The sequence below is a fragment of the Numida meleagris genome, chromosome 5 (assembly GCF_002078875.1).
Source record: "Numida meleagris isolate 19003 breed g44 Domestic line chromosome 5, NumMel1.0, whole genome shotgun sequence".
Lineage (NCBI taxonomy): Eukaryota > Metazoa > Chordata > Aves > Galliformes > Numididae > Numida > Numida meleagris.
Window position 1 is genome coordinate 6263177 of NC_034413.1, and position 16499 is coordinate 6279675.

A 16499-nucleotide genomic window follows, 5' to 3' on the forward strand; every position below is an offset into this window, starting at 1 on the left:
GTCCTGTATCTCTGACTGTATCCTGTGGCTTCAAGGTATATTTGCCCATATATATACTTGTGCTTCAAAGATCAGTGCCAAAGACATACCAGAGCTGCTCCCACTTTTTGTCAAGGATCATCTAATTTTAAGAGTAAGTATGGCAGAACAACCTTGCTTTATGGGCAGAGGGAATAGCAAACCTGGGCTTCCCGCAGACAGGCTTGTGCACCCTGGCCTTCCTATAGGCCAACTTAGGTTGGCCCTTCTGCCTTGCACATTAATATATTTCTTTTCCCAGAAGCTACTGCATACTGACTTTCATTGCAATAGTATTTGGCCTTGTTCTTCTATTTTCAGTGGAGCCTCCATTAAAATTAATTGGTCCTCTGGGACTAAGAGCATTTGGCAATATCCCCAATAGCCTATTACATACAAAAGCAGATTCTGCCCTCCTGGGGGAATAATTAGAGGAAATAAGGGAATAATTCAGTGGGGAAAACTTCATGGAGTTGTCTTATCTTTTCCTCACTATCATGGGCTCAGCTAGGAAATTGACTTGTGGTCCTGACCTCCCAAAGAACTGATCTGGTGACTGAATGGCTGCTTATTTCAAGTGACATGGTTTAGTGGGCATAGTGGGGATGGGTTGATGGCTGGACTAGATGATCTCAGTTGTCTTTTCCAACCTTAATGATTCTATGATTCTGTATTTGAACTCATCACCAGTGAGCTCAAAGAGATCTCATGATGTGCCATGTTAGGAGATGGACAGTTCTCTCCTTTTCTTCCAGCCTGCCCACCTCTTCCTCAGTTATATTCTTGTTTTTAAACTGAGCCCATCACCTTGACATCTGATACTCATCTGCCCGTCAGCTATGGAAACTGCAGAGTGGTAATGTTATCTTGCAATTCATTGTACATCATCATTAGTGCATTTCCCAAGATTTCATGAGTCCTGCCATTTTAGCATTCTCAGTGAGAATTACAGAAGTGTTTCAGAATTTAGCATCCATGGGAATGACGTTCCTTTTTGCAAAATGCTCCTGAAAATGTTAAGGGCAAAATTAAATTATTCTGAGACATTGCTATGCTGGATGAGAACTGATGCTGGAGTGAAGACGTGTAGGCATATATTGGTGCACAGTGGAATAAAAAGGCGGAAAAAAGGAATAAAAATAAACTTATGAATATTAAATATTGATTGTAACTGTGAATGGGCAATGTCTTCTTCTCATTATTAATCTATATGTCATTGCTCTCCTAAAAATCACAGAATAAAAGTTATTATATGTAAATACTAAAAATCAGATGTTTCGATTGTATCTCCAGTCCCTACAGATCTCTCCCACGTAAGTTAAGGCTGGAGCTCATCTACTTGCCTTCTTCATCCTTTCTTTGACCAAGAATAGATTTTCACTGGGATCACACAACTGCAGGCAACATGGAGAAGTTCTCATTGGAGCTTCCATTTTCTCATCCCTTTGACGCCAGAGTAAATGCAAATGGCAACCCAAACACCCATCTGCTTGATAGGGATGGTGCCGCTCGGCGTCCAAGCATCCAATGGATGCAGTGGGGCTGTCAGAGGCTCCTGCCTGCGCTGACTCCATCCTGCAGCGAGGTGTGATTGCTGAGCGCTGGACACTTATTGATGCGGAACTGCAATTTCCCTCATCTCGCCAATTGCACTGCACTCTGGCTGGGGGTGTGCAATTTGCATAATCGTTACCCAGGTACGGTGCAGCGTGCGCATCCCCTGCTCTGGCAATCAGCCACATTCACCCAATCAGGGATTTGCATAATCCCTTCGCAGCTCTTTCCCAGCAGCTTCTCTCTGGATATGCAAATCCCTCCATTCTCGTTGGCTGCTGCAATTCCTCTGTGTCGACTGGTTTCTCTGCTGTTTCATTTTTCAGATGTTTTCCAGCAATCGGGTCTTCCCTTTAGCTCCCGATGTCCCTTTCCATGAAAAGAAGAGAGACACCACTCTGACATCTCCATGCAGATTGGTCTCTCCAGCAGCTTCCTCTCAAATTCCGTTTGGATCCCTGACTCCATCCCACCAGGGCAGGGCTCTGCCTCCCAGGACAACTTTTGTTTTGCCCTCTCTGTGGTTCCTCCAGGAGATCTGTGTCCCTTTTTGCACTTAAGTTTTGCACAGTAACATGCAGACCTGAGCTGTGGAGTGTCATTTCTCCTTTGGGAAGGTGAAAGGGAAAGCAAGGGAGCAGGGGAAACAAAGAGGAATTTGTGAATGGATAGATCACCTCCAGAACTAAAGGTCTTAATTACCTTCCTGTACTTAATCAATGTATTCTGGTCTTGGAGCACAGAGTTTGACATGTCTTTGGGGCAACAAAACACCTAAAAGCAGCTAACACAAGCTCCACAATACCCAAGACCCTCTATATGCTAAATAGCTATGAAATGTAGGGGGAGAATCCTGACTTCATCAAAGTCAGCAAACACTAGAAACATGCTGCATGAAAGCAGTAAATTGTTGTGGCTGATTCCTCCTTCGACCCATTTTAAGTAGGTGTATATAACTCCACATTCTTTTAATGAATTATACCAGCACACAAGAAAATCACATATAATGAGTGCATGATGAATCATCAGACTCAAAATAAAGTCGATTACCAACACCATCGTAATGTGGAGGTCATGGCTTCAATCTGGAAAAAAGGATCTCAGAGGTAATTAATTTTTTTCGGGAAAAGAAAACACACGCACAAAGGGTATTAACTTTGACTGCTAATGGAGGAAAAGGTGCTCACAGTCTGGCTTCTGAGGTCATGGGCTGTTTGTGATATACAACACCTTTTCCAGGACCTTTCAAGGAAATAACCCCAGCAGTGATGTATGGCACCACCTAATAGTCTAAGGAGAGACTTTGGCTGACCAGTTAAATAATCGTGCGCTCAGATTCCCCACATTTTACGATGTCACAAAATGCCATAATCCATAAATCTTTGGTAAATACCCACTTATCTCTAAAGCACCTCTACATATTGTTGACAACATTTTTGTAGAACTGTAAATTCTTACTAGTTACAGGTATTTTAATGTTTCTGCTACTCAGATATTTACTGATCTGCCTTAGGAAGAAATACGCCTAAGGCAAAATTTTTACTTTATTGCCGTCTGTAATAGGCAGATATTTTTCTTGCAAGGGATTTCCTGCAATAAATACCATTGTCATTCTTACTACTGAAGTTGTTGCCTTGAAACACCTTGTCCTGAAATACTGCCTTTCCAAGCCATTATTCTGTAATTACTGCCATTTTTGACCTAGTTACACACACCATGCAGGATGTTGCTCTTTTCGGTATTATTAGGAAAAAAAACTGAGAAAAAATATTTATTATTCAGATGAAAATGATTAAATTAGAACTACCAGGAAACAAGTGCAAAACCTCTTTAATGATTTTTGAGACTGCTTTTATTTTGTTATCAGATCATATTCTCGTTCACGTCACATTGCTCTTCCATTTTGTAGTTCCATCCCAAAGCAACCATGTCTTCCTGTAGAAATACGTGTTGCCTCTGTTACTGCTGTTGTACTACTTTTAAAATTCTACATCTCATTTAAAATGGACCTAGAACAGTATTCATGCTGGATATGTGGAAACACCAGCGAAGTGGAGGAAAAGAAAGCCTCAGTAGGGATAGCCTAGCCCAGAACAGCAGCCACATTCAGGCACTTTGTTCTATGCCCAAAACAGCACCTATCATCCATATCTGAGTACAGAAGATAGACTACCCTGGGCCCTGTCATAGAGTTTTCTTAACCCAAGTACCTATGATGCCTTCTACACAGAGGACTGCAGCTGACACCTTCACAAAGAAGCCTACAGTAATCTCAACCAGCTGAACAGAAGCATACAGTTGAAATTAGTCCTTGCAAAATACCAAAAGATTTGCTGAGCAACCAGGTGAGTGTGGCAGATGAAACCCATCTATTGACAGGTGTGAACTCTTGCTCTTTCCTCATTGCAAATTTGCCCTGATAACAGTTAGACTATTTTAATCCTGTGCTTGATAATGTTATTTTTTGTCATGCAGAATGCAAAAAAAAAGTCTTTATTAATATCCCATGTGCAGACTTCTAGTGCAATCTGTTTTCCCCATACTTTCTTTTTTTTTTCATTCTGACATGTAACGCTCGCTTTGCATGAAATGAAATGTTTGCTTTCTCATTGGAGTGCTATAACTTCCTGCTTGCAACAACGAGAAGCCACGCTCCTTAAGCAGCAGTTGCTATTAATAAGGGCTTTGATGACTGACAAGTCCCTACTTCATGCCTCTTTATTTTACCCATGGGAGACAGCTAAGCTTTACTGTTTGATTTGTATACATCGACGTTCTGATAGCACTGGCTGCTTCCATTTCAGCTGGAGAGGAAACACATTCCTCATTGGCTCCTGATTAAACATTTGTAAGGCAATTTTGATGTCCAGTCAGAATCTCTAACTTTCTAACTGCTTAAACGTTGCTCTAATTTGTTGTCGTTTTCTAATCGCATGTAGTCTTCTGAGTGTAGGAACAAAAATAACTCCCATGCCTGGTTCTTCCTTACCTTGCCCTGTTCTTCCAAAATGTCCCTGTGTAATCACTGTGCTGTTAAACCACATAGCCAGAACTCCTTTGAAATTTACTTCTTATCTCCCTTGGAAGTAAATCACAGTTTAATCACCTGCCAAAGCTGGTATTAAGTGTCCAATTAAAAAACAAACCTTTGCAGCTTATCACGTTATGTAGTAAGGAACAGGTGTGATTTAGGTGAGTCCTGGGCCAATTTCTATTGAATTATCTGGTAGGACTCCCACCGGCTTCAGAGGGTACGGGATGAGGCAGATGACAGAGGATTTGTTTGGAGTAAGAACTTGATGGATGTCTTCTGAGCCTGGACAGCTCCCCCGAGGCTGATTGAAGGCTGCAGATCCAAAATTCCTGAGGATTTGTCCCTTTCCACGCTGTTCCACAGGCATACAGCTGTGATGTTGCACATTGAGAAGAACTGGAAGAGTCAGGAATCTGAAAGAAATGTCATTAGGAAAAACTGCTGGAAAGCAGGGAGATCGCTGAGAGGTACATCCCAACCAGGTGTCTTTCTCGCTGGTCCAGGCTTCCTAGCCCTGTTTTAGCACGGTGAACACCCAATGGTGTTGCTGCTGCTGTCTGCCTGATGAATTTGGTGTGACATTTGTCCTGGCTGCACCGCTGTGTTTGTTCCATTATTCATGAGAACAAAGTCAGAACAGCATGAAAAAGACACCAGGACATTCTTCCAAGGAAATGTTCAGATGCCACTGTGGGGCATTTGGGTGGGTTTAGGCTGCAGTGCTGAGTTATCCCACCCCTCCATGGGACATTTCAAACACTATGTGTAAAAATTTCTAAATGCCCTACAGTCATATCAAAGCACAGGAGTTTGTGAACAAATGGAAACTTAAAGTCTTCCTCCGTATTTCTGATTCACTCCGCTATTACAATGCACACAGCCCTTTCCAGTTGTTGTTGTTGCAGATGGATATGTCTGGGTCAGAGCCTGAAGACCTTGCCTAAGAAAAACTCCTGCTGAACTCAAGTCCTGGGCAAGAAGGAAAGGCAGACGCTGAGAGTCTGTTCAAATAAATCAGAGCTGATCATCAGTGAGTGATGAAATGACTGTTTTTGCACAATGATATGTACACATTTGGTTGTTTGAGTTTTTTGTAGTTACATTCATTTCAGTCATCCTGTTAAATGAAAAACAGATGCCAGCATCAAGTATGAAAGCTCAGAAAGATAGATTTTCACAATTCTTTTAGCGAGTGTTTTTATCAATAATACACATGAAAAGGGTCTGGGAAGTTTTATTACATTAATTTAGCCACCATAAATCAGCACAGAATGCAAAATTCATTTAAATTATCACCTTAGGGCCAACATTGGAATGATAAAGTGTTATGTTCCAATCCTTATCATGGATTTGGTGAAAATCCTCTCTTTATACATCAGTGAAGTGATCACAAGGGAGTTAGGACTCATGGACTCTGACAGTTTTTCTCTTTCCTCTAGAGAAGACAGGAAAGCAAAGGCGAAAGCAGCTCACTGTTGGGTGTGTTATCAGCCTCCTGAGTCAGTGCAGAGGAGAGGAGATGTGGCTACACGGTGTTTGCTGGCTACGGAGGTGGGACTCTGGGCTCCTGCAGCTGGTGTTTGTAGCTCTACAGGGCTGCAAACCCTGGTCTGGTCCCTGTTCTGCTGGCCAAGACAGCAGTGGTCGCAGGTGCTTTCCCAATCCAGCCCCAGACTGCGTCTCAGATCTCAGCCCTCCTTTGCAGGAATCCCCTTTGGCTGTGTGATTGCTGCCACCCTCATGCAGTTGTATAATTTTCTCTTGTGAGTTAACAATAACTGTTGTTGTGTGTTTTGTTTTTACAGTTATTACTTTCTTGCTCAAAAAGTCCTTTGGCCTCCTTATGGAGATGCCCAGCAATGATGGCAAGCAGAAACCTTGTTTTGTTAGAACACTGTTAGAATACTACCAGATGTCCCCTAGAGCCAGTGCTGAGACCACCATTTTGTTCCAGAGAGGACATGCTCAATAACTATCAGATGACTGTGACTAATTGATTGATGGAGCCGAATTAGCAGTCTAGAACTGAAATAATTTATTTTTTTGTTTGCTTTTTTAATCTCAACACGAGTTCTCAGAGACAGAGTTGTCCCATTTTTGTCCCTCCATCAAGCTGTGGTTACACTCGTTCGTCAGGATGGTTTGAAATTCTTTTCTCTGCTCCTTTGAGACCAGAAGCCTCTTTGTTTCTTAATATTTTCCTCTCCTCAGTATATTTTAGGATGGTTCCCTAACTCTGTCTTGTTAAAGCTAATTGGACAGGACCTTAATCACGGTGACTACATAAAATGTCATGTTTTCCTCCTCTCTGACCAGTCCTGTATCCACTTCCAGGAGTTATCATTTTGGAGAAAATGTTTCTTAGGAAGTGTAAATGTTTGGAAAACAGATTAGCTCCAAATGTGACTGGCCACTCACCCATAAATCATGACGTGCCTACTTTCCCATGCTTTGTTTCTTGTACCAGTCAAAGGAAAGCGAAAAACAAAATAGATTAAATGTTTTCACAACGTAGCATCAAAGGCTATAATTTTGTCCATTCACATAATTTAAACAAGATCAGACTTACTGAGTACTTGGAAGTGACCCACTGTAAATTCCCAGGAAACCTAAGTATTTCAGGAACGAGCAGTGTCTGTACAAAGTGGGCAGTCAGTGCTGAAGTGATGCCACAGTGCGGTTTTCAGGGAAAATTGTGGAAAAATTAATCAGCCTGATTAGCTCCGGTCAAAACAAGGGAATATTTTGGATATAAGATTTATGGTTTTGGTTAAAAGAAGTGTGATTCATTCACTACAGCAAAGAGCTTTGAAGGGGAAAATGGTGCTTTCAGATCACCAAGTGTTGTTTGTGTATGGTTGTTTTGTTGTTTTCTTTTATTACTGGCTATTCTTTTGACTGAAATGCAAAGCTGGGTTCTTGATCTTCCAGTTACTTTTCAAAGTATTGATTACATAGCTGGAGGAATACACCATGTGAACTAAATAGCCGGAGAAAACAAGCCTATTTTTCTGCTTGCGAATTGTCGCAGCAGAACGTGGCTTCTGCAAGTATGGAGTCCTGGGTCATAACACTTTGCTCCTTTGCAGAGCTAACTAGGAAGATGAGAAACCCTCAATTAAAAAAAAAAATAAACAAGGCTGTGTAATGGAGGGCTTCCCCAGACCTTTCTGAGGATGACCAAAGCCTGCAGCGACGTGTTGCCCATCTTCCTATCAAGACCATTGGGTCTGCTCAGTGCTGCTGGAGCCTGGTAAGCACTGCAGGCCTGGGGCTGTGTTCAATTAGTGTGGGAGCAGGACAGAGAGCTGCAAGCTCATGTCCAACAGGCTCATCAACTCCAATATGTTACATCCGCTGCACTGGAGCCCTGGTGAGATCCTACGTCACTCAGAAGGAAAAATATTCACATTTGGATCATCCAGATGCAAACCCAGGAGCTTATTAGTGAAATTTTGTCTGAAGACATTGAGTTGTACTCATTTATGTCTTCTAATAGCTGCCCAACCGCACTTCATACGTATTCAACCTTGAGGTGGGTCCACTTAAGCTCCTTTGCGCTGCTCGTGAAAGCGTCAATTGCTCCGTAAAGGCTAAATAAATACATAGTTGCATTTCAGCAATATATCTTTCCCCAAAACAATTACTAAATAATTTCACAGATAAACCTGTTGCCACTTAAACTGCATCTAAAACATGAGTTTTTATTCAGGGTGAAATCCTGGCCCCAGTGAAATCAATGGGAGTTTTGCCATTGACTTCAGTGGGGCCAAGATTTCTCCCTTGATGCACATGATATATTTTTCCTGACATTTAGTGTGATGAAACAGCCCTGGTTCTGATTAGCCTGGGGTATAAATAGTATCAGTCAACTAGAGCAAAATTCAAATCAAACCTCAGGCATCTCTGCTGATGCTGCTTTGTTTCTGAGTGCTGCCTTCTGGAGAAGAGACCCAAGTGGCCATTTGGAGGCACAGACCTCATCTGAATCCTTCTGGTGGATCGCATTTAACCATAAATCAGCGCACGGGGAGCAAAGGGTTAGTAATCATGGAGGCATCTATTCATATGTCTTGTGACATACATTTTTCCAGCGTGAATTCTTCATTAAAACATCCTTGATGTCTCACAGCTTGTTACCAAATTGGGCCTTGACTCGTAATATAATTTAGATGTGTCTGAAATATGCTTCTCAGGAAAGCTGCCTCCACATTTAAGAAAACTATACACAATCATATTAGGGAGAATGCTGGCTGTTTTGACCAGTTTAACACGTTAGTAGCTTATGAACGAGTATATTTTAACCTGTTGCTTTATGCTTGAGTCTGTGGTGCTGCATGAGGGAGCAACACAACTTCTGGGACCCTGCAATAAATTGCTTTGCATTGCACAGCAGAGAAAAAAATATCTAATCTTTCCCTAGAATATGGATTAATTTTTTACCCAAGAGGGAAAAAAAAAAATGAGATGCTGCTGTTGGAAAGTAAAAACTAAAGATGAGACAGCAGCAGTGATGTGCTGTGGGGCTGTCCTCCTCGCCCGGCCCCCGCTCCCACTGCATCCCCACGCTACCCGGCCCCATCACACATGTGGGGCTGCACTACGTCTGAGAGACACGAGAGAAAATAAGGACCTGTTCTCTGCCTGCTATCCAGGCAAAGCTCCCACTGGCATCTCCGAGCCCTTAAATAGTACAGCATGTTGCAAGTGGGATTGTTTATTGTGTTCAGTCGGAGCCGGCTGCAGCCAGCTCTCACTTCTGACTCAACAACACGACAGCTCGCCCTCCTCCGTCCCACACCACTGCACTCACTGTGCCCCGTGCTGTTCCCACTTAAGCTCTGGGATACATGGAGCCCCAGCACCTTCTTGCTCTCCATCTTGAGGAGCAGCTAGATCCCAGGGGTGGCAGGGCAGGCACATCCCGAAGGATGACACTGGGATTAGCACAGCATCCTTACAAGGGGCTGCTTGGGTCCAGCCTGTGCTGCAACTTAACCCCTAAGCACCAGCATAGCCAAACCATGGAGCAGCTCCCGAGTGCTTAGAGCTGCAGGTATTGGACCTGGAGCTGCTGTAGTGCATCCAGAGAAGGGCCACAGAAATAACCCAAGAGGTGGAACACCTCCTTACGAGGACAGGCTGAGAGAGCCTGGGCTGTGCAGCCTGAAGAGAAGGCTCTGGGGAGACCTGAGAGGGGCCTTTCAGAATCTAAAAGGGGCTATAAGAAGGAACAAGACAGACTTTTTAGCAGAGTCAGCTGTGATAGTACAAGGGGAAATGGTTTCAAACTAAAAGAGGAGATATTTAGATTGGACATAAGGACAATGTTTTTTACAACAAAAGTAGTGAGGCACCGGCACACATTGTCCAGAGAGGCTGTGGATGCTCCATCCCTGTAGACACCCAAGGTCAGGCTGGACAGGGCTCTGAGCACCTGACTGAGCTGTAGATGTCTCTGTTCATTACCGGGGAGTTGGACCAGACTCCGGTCCAGTTCTAATGATTCTATGATTCCATGATTCTATTGCTGCCATTTATTGGCTGTGTACACTCACCTCACAGCCCTATCTCCGCACACCGAATGGCAATGCTGCATGCAGCAGGTTGTGTTTGTGTTTTAGCAGAGTTAAAATTCATCTGGTATCTTTCTCACTAAGTGCAGGTAGATACACACTCTGGAGTGAATGGGATACGCTCCACTTGTGAAGTGTAGAAGCAGGTCAATAGACAACTTTCTAAAGGAACCATTTAGGATAATTAAGTGGCACATACACACCAGCAAGAGTTTATTTTGTATTGGAAGGCATGTGGTTAGGGAAACAATAGCAGTTTTTTCCCTGGAGAATGTTAATTAAATTGAACACCCTGGAAAACTGAACTATTCTTACCACAAATCTATAAATCAAACTGTTCTGTTTGCTTAATATAATGCTTTGCTATTCTAGTCACACTGAAGTGGGCCAGCCGCACCATGCCAAGATATTTCCATGATGAGCACATTAGGAGCACTGATTGACTATAGATCTTCTGGATCTGTGGCCAAACCCATATCTCATTTACTCCAGCATAACTAAGATGAAAATCTGGCCCACGCTGTTCAGATTAGTACATAAATAACATGAAAGGTTTGCGAGCTCGGCTGCAGATGTATTGTGTACTTGTTGGTTGCACTGCAGGAGATCCTGGCAGCTTCAGGAATGGGCCAGGATTTCACTGCGCCGGGTGTTGTACAGAGGAACAAGGTTTGTCCTTGTGGAGCACCTGCGGGCAGACATCCACCTGCCCCGCTGCTCCTCTTGATGGGAGAGCAGTGTGCCCTAGAGGTACCATCTAGAAGACACTCAGCTTTTTTTCCCTCTCAGAGGGAATGGGCAGGGACAGGGCTTGGTTCTCCTGCAGTACCCCAGGTCGGAGGACCCTCCCTACTCACATTACACAGAGCTATCCCACTTGGAAGTCATTTTAAGTCCAGTCTGCCAAATTGCCACCTGCATCTCACTCAGATGCCAAAGAGACTTAAAAATAATAATAATAATAAAACTGAAACTAAATAAATAAATAAGATGGGGGGGGCACATGGATGAGCATGTCTCTGCCTTTTCAGGCATTGGAGATTGCCATGTGCAGAGCACAGAGCCCCACCAGTGCTCAATGGGGTGCAGCACACGCCAGCCATGGATCCTTAAATGGAAATGGTCCAAGAGCTACATGATGGTTAAAGGTCTCTGTGGTACTCAGAAGATTTTCTGGGCCATGTATGGATCAGAGTGCACATCAGTCAGCAGTGCAAGGAGTGAAGCGATCTGAATGTGAGTGAACACCATAGTCATCCCAGGGCCAGAACTGGGAGGGTTTCCACTGTTTGACCCAATGGTTCCATTCTTATATTAGATTAATAACTCAGTGGTGACAATGGATAGGCAGAAAAAAACAGGGTGGTATTTGTGTCACTCTAAAAACTAAGAAAATGTACCAGTGTCAAACAAGGGCCGTAAGTGCGTGCATAACTCCATCACAGCTTTGATCTGCATGTGGAAGGCAGCACAGGGGTTAAAAACAGATGATCTTTGAGGTCCCTTTCAACCCAAGCCATACTATGATTCTATGATGAAGCCATCATTATACAGCATGTAGATTTGCCAGTCCCTAGTATACAACCCAAACGTACTGCGTATACCCCCTGCAATGGTTAAGCTACTACTGGGATGCTGTTATGTCTTGTAAAAAAAAAATAATAATTTAAAAAAAAAAAAAAAGGATGGCTTTTCTGCTTTAAAATATTGTCATGAGATGAACATAGCTGGAACTTTCCACAACATGTAATTTAGCCTAAGAGAGTTATTTTTAATTCTGTCATGTACTAATGCTGTGAGCTTTCTCACAAGTATGTTATATTAGAGGAGATGCCTGGCATAAACCACGGCTGCTCAGCCAACCATCAGCCACAGCACAGGAAAAAAAAATGAGCACTTCTTTCATGCTCGTATTTGACCCCTCCACTATTGTATTGTCCCAGCTAACGAGCCGAACATTTTTGCTGATTTGTTATATGTGGCAAATATAGAAGCAACGAAACCCATCTGTGTAATTTATTCATTGATTTGGACTTGAACCCAAGCGTGTTCTGAGTAGATCAATTGTGTGCACGTGCGGGAGGGAGCAGCTCATCAGCAATAAAAAGAAGTCTGAAACTTACCGATGTGAAGGGTTTATGAATAATAAAAAATACCCCAGGTCCTCATGTGTGGGACCCAGACATGGAGACTGTCTCTGCCCAGCAAGGGCCACTGTCTGGGGCCATATGTTTGAAGTAAGATCCCAAGATCTTTTTCTAGGAAGGTTTCCCAATAATTATCATAGCATAGTTAGGTTGGAAGGGACCTTAAAGCTCATGTAGTTCCAACCCACTGCTGAGGGCTGGGTGCCCCACAGCAGATCAGCATCCCAGGGCCCCATCCAACCTGGCCTTGGGCACCTCCAGGGATGGGGCACCCACAGCTGCTCTGTTAAACAAAAACTTCACATTTAAAAAATAAAAAAGAAGATGGAATGCTGCGATAAAAAGAAACAGATTCAAGAACACTGCGCGTCTTCTGACATTAAAAAAAAAAAATGGAAAAAGAAATACACCGTGGTGGTAGTAGTTCCACGGGTCCCACCTGAATTCCACTTTTTGTAGAACAAGGTCGATCTGGGGGCGGTCACGGTTCCTATCCCAAGCTCCTCACAGCACAGCAAGCTCAGAGCCACCTGTTAAAAATCACCGACAGTGTTTTCCTTCCAGCCACGCCGGGGCCTATCTCCTCTCCCAGACGCAACGTAACCTTGGGAGGGAATTGTTTTGGAGCGATCGGCCTCCGCCTGTGCTAGTTCCCACCTCACACCTCCAGACACCGAGATGTGGGACGGGGCCCTGCATGGGGCCTCCCACCCAAACACTGCGCTTTGCTGCCGGTGAGACTTTTCCCCCCCCCGCGCTCCGTACCTTTTATTTTTTTTCCCTCCTTCCCTGGCTGAGCGCTGGTGGCAGCAGATTAACAGGTCAGCGGACTGGGGCCGCGAATTGCTGCCAATTACCTCCTCTCCGCTTGTTGCGCTGCAGCCTAATGGCACCACTTAACGTGCGCTGCTCTCCCCACACCCCGCCCGGTGACACCCAATAAAGCCGTGATTGATGGAGAGGTGGGAGCGGGGCTCATCGCTTCGGAGCCCGATGTCCTCTCCCTGTGAGGGTTCCCGGGGGCTGCGGGTCCGGCAGCGATCACGGCGAGAAACATCTGAGTCAACACGGCATCGTTTACTTACAGAACTGACAGCCCGTCCACTCGAACTGGTTTAAATTAGTCGACGGCGCATTCTTTTCCTTCTGGGTGTTTTGCTTTACGCCCCTCCACCCTTGCTTTTTTTTATTTTATTTTTTTTTAATAGGAATATAATAATTGCGGTAATTGAGCCGGCTGAGTGCGAAACGGCGCGGATCGGCCGCGGGCTGAACGGGGACACGGGACGGGACGGACACCGGTGTCCCCCCCCAGGGGGGTTGTCAGAATGGGCCCCGCCTCCCGGAGGTGTGCGGATGAGGTCATGGAAATGAATGGCACACGTGTAGAGAGCCGGAGCCCTGCGTTTGCAGCAGGGATGATTAAACGGAGCGGCTCGGGAGAGCTCCCGTATGAATATTTCATGCTAACTGATGCAATCCCCCCGAAGGTACAGGAGCCTTGCTTAATTAAACTGGTGTCAGCGTCGCCTCGTGCCCCTTTTCCAACCGAGTCGCGGGCGGGAGCCGCCTAAATGTTATCCCCGTACCCTAAAAGGAGCGGCCCCGTATCCGGCTCGTTCCGTTCCGCGCAGGCGGCACCCGGCGGGGCTGCGGGGAGCGGCGGGGTCGGTGTCCCCTCGGCTCGGGGTCTGCCCCACGCCCAGGGCGGAAAGAAACCACCACCAAGAGCCTTTTCCCCACGTTCTGGCAGCGCTGTCCCCAGCTCCAATCCTGCTCTGAGCACCGACGGGACGGGGCACGGGGACGCGCGGGGCTGAGCCGTTCCTGTGGCGGCGGAGGGGCTCTGGCACACGGGAACCCCCCCGCGGCTCTCGGCGTTCCCAGCGGGGTCCTCGGAACGGCCCGCGTTTACGGGAGAAAATCGATAAAAAAAAGAAAACCGAACCCAACCTTTGGGGACTTTGCCACAATGGTGGAAAGAAAGCGGATTTCCGAAAGCCCTTGACTCTCCCAAAGGCAAATCGGCGTGAATTTCCCAGCCGGCCCGTGCTGAACTCGCGACCCTTCCCTATGCTCCTGTGACAACGGCTGCGTGACATCTTCATTAATTTCCACACTGCAACCTTGTGCTTTCCTTTCACACATGGCAATTCCCTTCATTGCCTCTGTTTCTTTCCTTTTCTTTCTTTCCTTTTATTTCTTCCTTTCTTCCTCTATTTTTTTCTCTTTCTTCTTTTCTCTCTTCTCTTTTTTCTATTTATTTCTTTTTTCTTCCTTTCTTTCTTCTACTTCTTTCTTCCCTTTTTGTTCACCCATTTCTTCTGTCTTTTCTTTCTTCTTCTGCTCTCTTTCTGTCCTTATTTCTATTTCCCTTTCTTCCTTGCAGATTTCTGAGGGTGCCGTAGCCCAGATCTGACGTTATTTCTCACTCCCCGAGAAGTAAAACGCCATAACGTTGTTCTTATGAAGAGACCCTTTCACGTTTTGTTTGAACAGCCTTTCCAAACCCGGTCTTCCTCTTTCGTTCTCTTTCTTTGTAACCCCGAGAAGCGCGGTGTGGCAGCCCCGGGGCAGGCAGTCACAGGGAGCAGGGGATGACACGGGAGAAAACACCTCACAAAAGGCTCTGAGCATCACATTCATGTCCCAGTATCCCACCACATCCCACCCCATCACATCTCATCCCAGCGCATCTCAACCCGAGCGCACGTTGCCAAATAAAATAGCCGTGATCGGGTGGGTTACAAATGAGATCACGGGCGGGTTATCTGGGAATCTCTCTCTCTCGCAACCCACGGGAATTCACTTTCTTCCCAGATACCGCCTTTATCAAAAGATAAAACAGCAGTGGCTGCGTGCCCTGCCCGGCCCTACGCGGAGAGCCGCAGCTCCACGCACTCTGCGAGCACAGCACAACCACGGCCAGGTCGCTCCATTAGTGACACAGCGATGGATCGAACCCGCAAAAAAAAAACGGGAATTGGGTCACTCCCCGCCTCGGGAAGGATCTGAGCGGCCGCTTCCCGGCACTCGGGACCTGGCAGCAGAGTTACGCGTCTTATCGACGCAGTGTGTTTGGGGCCGCGTCCCCGATACTCATTCAGTCTGCACTCACTCAGGGGCTGAAATTGTTTTGGGTTCCTCCCGCGTGGTTTGGGTTTTTTTGTTTGTTTTGTTTTGTTTTTTCAACAGAACTATTTATACCCTCCTGATATAATAATAACAATAGGAATAATACTAGCGGGTGAATCCGAGCGCTGGGGCTGCACTGGGGCTGCCAGGGGATCGCTGAGTTTCTGCAGGGCTCCGGCTGCCGAGGGATGGAGGATGGGACCCTGCTCCGACAAAAGCGCCTCGAGCGGGGCTGGCAGCGGCCGTCCCCCCAACCCCCCCACACCAACCCGCGGGATGCTGGGCGGATTTCCCGCAGGTGCCGAAGGGGAGTTGGAGGGTTGCGGGAGGCAGCGACCGGTGCTCCTCGCCCCGCTCCCGGTGCTTGGCCGGACTGTAAGCGGGAATTTGTTCACACAGCCTCGAAGACAGCACCAAGGGTCCGGCTTAACAGCACGGAATCCTTGAGCCGGGTTCTTCCTTGCAGCCCCCCATTCCCTCCCCAAAGCACCCCGAGCTCCAGACCTCTGCCGTCAGCCCTCCATCCTCCTCTCCGCCTTCGGGGCCGCTCTTGCTCCTCTCGCCCCGTTTCAGAACCCCCCCCCCCGTGCCCAAAGCCGCTCCCCGGCACCCATCCTCTCCCCTCGGACCCATCGGTTTTGGAGCCCCCGGTCCAGGGTGGCACAGACACCGGATCTCGCGTGGAGCATCGCGGGGGGATCCCCGCATCAGCTGGACCAGAGCCTTTCTACCTGCGGTGGGGTTCCCTCCACCTCCTAAATGATGTAACCGTACGGACTTCTTCCTCGAGAGCCCCTGTGCGTCCCGACCAGCTACACCGGGGCCACCCCTCATTATTTCGGTGTCCCGGGGACAGGCTCGGTCCATCCGTCGGTGCGGCCCTAGGGAAATGAATGGGATTAACGGGGAGGGCACCGCGCCGAGCATCGGTGGAAAAGAGCGGGTTTTGTTTTAGGACATCAAAAAGGAGGGACAGAAAGGGATGGACACCACCTTCCAACGCACTTTCCTTAGCGGGTGACAAAAACTCCGGGC

The 16499-nt window shown here is 46.4% G+C and overlaps 1 long non-coding RNA gene across 1 annotated transcript; it reads right to left on the bottom strand.

Annotated features, from left to right (window-relative positions):
* On the bottom strand, positions 3402-13553 carry LOC110400204. Its single transcript, XR_002439698.1, has 3 exons — positions 13415-13553; positions 12769-12859; positions 3402-5723 (listed from the first exon to the last, which is right to left on the bottom strand). It is a non-coding gene; the product is annotated as an uncharacterized LOC110400204 (long non-coding RNA).